The sequence below is a fragment of the Pectinophora gossypiella genome, chromosome 2 (genome assembly GCF_024362695.1).
Source record: "Pectinophora gossypiella chromosome 2, ilPecGoss1.1, whole genome shotgun sequence".
Classification (NCBI taxonomy): Eukaryota; Metazoa; Arthropoda; class Insecta; order Lepidoptera; family Gelechiidae; genus Pectinophora; species Pectinophora gossypiella.
Window position 1 is genome coordinate 1769607 of NC_065405.1, and position 5037 is coordinate 1774643.

The 5037-nt window shown below is 40.1% G+C and overlaps 1 protein-coding gene across 7 annotated transcripts in view; it reads left to right on the top strand.

The window, feature by feature from the left end:
* Positions 1–5037, top strand: part of LOC126373556 (uncharacterized) — a 163123-nt gene that overhangs the window by 32234 nt on the left and 125852 nt on the right. The window lies entirely within an intron of this gene.

The following is a 5037-nucleotide window of genomic DNA, read 5'->3' on the forward strand; positions in this document are numbered from 1 at the left end:
TAACATAACATAATAAATACTTTAGGTATTACACAAACAGAAAAATACAAAATACAAAACAAAAGAGAAATAGAATGAGTACCATAGGCGGCCTTATTGCCAAGTAGCAAAGGGCTCTTTGGCGGCTCAATATTAGGTAACCCTGACACCAGCGTTGCTGAGGTTGGTCATCCCCTCACAACCAACACGATAGAAGTAGGAGGTACAAACAAAATTGTAGCACAACTTAGATTAAAATCTACGCAGTTGCATGAAAGTGAAAAACTATTGCAATTCTCATACATAAACTGCGTATATACGTCCCACTGCTGGGCACAGGCGTCCCCTCAATCAACCGGAGGGGGTATGGAGCATACTCCACCACGCTGCTCCACTGCGGATTGGTGGAGGTGTTTTTACGGCTAATAGCCGGGACCAACGGCTTAACGTGCCCTCCGAAGCACGGAATCATCTTACTTTTTCGGACAATCAGGTGATTCAAGCCTGAAAAGTCCTTACCAAACAGAGGACAGTCTCACAAAGTGATTTCGACAATGTCCCCATCGGGAATCGAACCCGGACCTCCAGATCGTGAGCCTAACGCTCTAACCACTAGACCACGGAGGCTGTGCAATTCTCATGGTAGTAGCTAATTTCATAACGTCTCATTATAACATGGTTTGGTGATAGAGAAATAAGGTGTGATGTAGTCCACTAATTACATCTAGATAACAGCAGGAATATTTCCATATGGGTAGGTTATTTTGTAAACAACTTTTTCGTAATCTTTACAAAATATTCTATTGTGTAAATACTGTGCTTTGGAGGGCACATTTCAACACAACAGTCATCTGCAGTCAATCAACAGGCACACTCTCACTCATATGAGTATATGTATGTATATTTTATATACTTACTACAAAATATCTTACTTGCTCTCTTTCTCTCTTTTTTAAGAAATAATCTAAAATACTCATTAAAATGACGTCATCCATACAAAAGACATCAACGCGCTCACTTACTATTTTTTTTTTAAATTATATTTTCCCTTTATTTCGAATAAAATCGAATAAAAACAACCCATCTTTTATCAAAGTCAGTTAGGGTTCAGATCCCACACTACTCTGATCCCAATTGTAATTCCCCGCATGCGCATGATCGCACTTCCTGAGGCGCACGCGCCGGGCACATCCGGAGGACCATAGATTATGTAACATTATGAAACGACAAATATTTTTAGTATATTTATTTGTTACTAGTTTTATTACCAGCTTGCTTCTCAATCGGGGAGCGTAAGTTCGAACCCCGGTATGGGACTAACACCAATGAGTTATTAACGTTTCACTAATACAGTAACGGCCTCCTCCGAGATCCGGAGGTCTCGGGTTCGTCCGGTGGGGCATATCATAAAAATCACTTTGTCATCCCTAGTTTGGTTAGGACATTACAGGATGATCGCCTGATTGTCCAAAAAGTAAGATGATCCGTGCTTCGGAAGGCACGTTAAGCCGTTGATGAGCCTAACGCTCTAACCACTAGACCACGGAGGCTGTGCAATTCTCATGGTAGTAGCTAATTTCATAACGTCTCATTATAACATGGTTTGGTGATAGAGAAATAAGGTGTGATGTAGTCCACTAATTACATCTAGATAACAGCAGGAATATTTCCATATGGGTAGGTTATTTTGTAACTCCTCCGAGATCCGGAGGTCTCGGGTTCGTCCGGTGGGGCATATCATAAAAATCACTTTGTCATCCCTAGTTTGGTTAGGACATTACAGGATGATCGCCTGATTGTCCAAAAAGTAAGATGATCCGTGCTTCGGAAGGCACGTTAAGCCGTTGGTCCCGGTTGCTACTTACTGATGTAAGTACGTAGTCGTTACATGAGCCATGTCAGGGGCCTTTGGCGGCTCAATAATTACCCTGACACTAGGGTTGATTAGGTTGGTAATTCACTTCACAACCCACACGATAGACGAGATATGGTGTGCAATAAATACTTTGACTTTGACTTTTGAGAAGACTAACACAGTTGGCAGCAGACCTGACAGAGGGCAGCAGTAACTGTCAGTACTATTCAGAGGCAGAGGACAGGAGTCCTAGTATGGCTTTGTAATAGACTACTCTGGGCGCCATCCCACTCGCGTCAGACAGAGTACTGCGGGGCGGAAGGCAAGAGGGAAACCACTGCCCTATTTTTCCCTAAAAAGTAGCATGGAGAGTATTCGGAAAATGCTACACCGACAAGAGCGTGGCTCTTAAATTGATGATGAACACAGTTGGCCGGAGCATATTAGATCTAGCTCGTCTAGCTCGAAGGTACTTAGTTCATCTTGCGACGGATGTACCCCAATCAGGATATAGTCGTAAGCTTATGTACCTATGTAAATTGGGTTAAGGTTATGAATTTAAAAAATCGGTTCAATAGTTCCAGAGCTTACTTACCTTCAACGAACAAAATTAAAAACTTTACCTTTAAAACATTGTAAAAGATGATGATGATGAATTTAGCAATACTGGCATACATAAAACACACATAATCAGCCTAAACACATCCCACTGCTGGGCACAGGCCGCTCTCGATCAATCGGAGGGCTGTGGAGCACGCACCAACACGCTGCTCCACTGCGGGTTAATTGAGGTGTTTTTACGGCTAATATCCATGACCAACGGCTTAACGTGCCTTCCGAAGCACGGAGGGGACGTATAAACCTAGCTCACCCACTGGTGGGGAGCGGAGAGTTGCCGTTCTGTAAGTAGTATTATTCCCTATTCTTTGCTTCTAGTAAGGAAGACAGCGCTATATTTGGTCACGATGTGAGTTAGTATGTGGATCTGCGCGCGCGCCGGAAGGCAGATGAACTAGACTACCTGATAAATATTATTATATACATATGAAATAAAACACACAGACACATCACATTTTTATTTCTTTATTTAAGTATATTACACGTACCTATTACTAAAAGAAATATTTTTGTGCCTGACCATTTTAAAGAGCAATACTTATTGACGTAATGTCATTTCTATGTTATTAAAAAAACATCAGGCGCAAGTAAGCTCTTTTAAGTGTATTCCCATCCATTCGCGTTAGCCCACAATCTACATAATCTAACTATCAATTAAGAATATGGTCAAACGGGAACCTCGAATGCAAATTTCAAATAGAGTAACCGGCGGCGTAGCGTGGGTGTTGGCCGCCCGCCCGGGGCGGAAAACAGTTTTGCCGCCCTTTTATTTAGATATTTCAATTTAATGTATACTATACATTACATACATTAATTCTAGAGAAGTTTTCGGCTAGAACAGCCATGACTATTTTGCATTATATAGGTTAAATTGGCCAAATCGGTCAAGCCGTTTTTATGTTATGTCGTGACAACGGAAAACGGTTTTCATTTTTATATATATTATAGATTGTGAAATTTTGCTGCCCCCTAAAAAGTGCCGGCGGGGCGGGCCGTCCCTGCCGCCCCCACTACGCTACGCCGCTGAGAGTAACATTAAACAAGCAATAACTTCAACTACTTTCCTAACTAATTATCAACAGGATGGCCTTGTTTCCCCACTTGCGATGAAGTGTCTAATAGACTCTCTAAGACTTATCTAGTAGATAGTAGGTACCATGTAGTAATACAGGGTGTTAGTGGCACCGTAACGAAAACTTTGAGGGATGAGTCAGACCATGATTCTGAGTTGATATCAAGTGGAATTTTCCGTCGCAAAAATCATGTATTTTTTAGTTTTTTAAAATTATTTTCAATTCTATACTTTTGCGATGGAAAATTCCACTTGATATTAACTAAGAATAATCAGCTGAATCATCCCTCTCAGTATTCGTTATGATGTCACTTACACCCCGTACAAGTACATACGGTAGCCATACAAGTAGGTATGGGTGTTAGTGACACCGTAACAAATAATGAGGGGGATGATTCAGACCATGATTCTGAGTTGATATCAAGTGGAATTTCCTGTCAAAAAATTCATGTTTTTTTTGTGTTTTTTTTTTAATTATTTTCCTAACCATACTTTTGCGACGGAAAATTCCACTTGATATCAACTCAGAATCATGGTCTGAATCATCCCTCAAAGTTTTCGTTACGATGTCACTAACACCATGTATACTACTAAATACAGAGGGTTCCTCGCCATATGCTAGAAAGCCAACGAACGACAAACCGCCTGTTACGTAGGTCTAACAGACGGCTTGAGTTGTGGGTTCTTATTACATCTTGCGATGGATGTTCCAATTCAAATTCAATTTAGGCGGTTATCACACGACACGGTCGCGGACGTAGTTACGCGGTAAAAGCGGTCGACGAGATAGTATTGACTTGTACGTAAACCGTCAATAGGGTAGTTCCCATTAGTCAATTCACTTGTCAATTTACTTTTTACTAAACGTCAAAACACGAAATTATTATGGAATTTGTATGAAAAAGCAACCTGTGACGTCATAGAAAAACAAAATGTCGCACTTATTATTACATTTTTCTTTATTAAAATTCATAAATAAGTTAAATAGGAAAAGAAAACTTTTTGTCACCTTTAGATCTATCTTTATTTAGTAATTAGAACTTCATTATTTACCTTTGACCTAGGAAACTACCCAATTCTTAACACATGATCATTTCTTTACTGCGCGAACGACCACGCGGTCGACAGCGTCATGTGAAACTGCCTTATCTAGCAGATAAGCTATCAGACAATTTATCAGTAAGTCATAAAACAGACCCTGAGACACTTATAAAGAACTCGATTGTTTTTCTCACTTTATTTCTTACTTCTTTTTACTTACTGGAGTCATTTTAGTACTGGGAGTGCTTTTAGTGGCCACAGGTGTGCTGCCCTAGAAAACAAATACATAACATTTTACGTACTTCGCGGTTAAAATTAAATCAGTTCATCTAGAAAAGCAATATTGCTATTTGACATTAGCGCGTATAAAAGTAAGCAATATAGCTTTTCTAGATGAATTGATTCCATGCGGCCTTTATAACCCACCTGAACTGAATTGCAAAGGTACATAAATAAAAACACACGGCATATA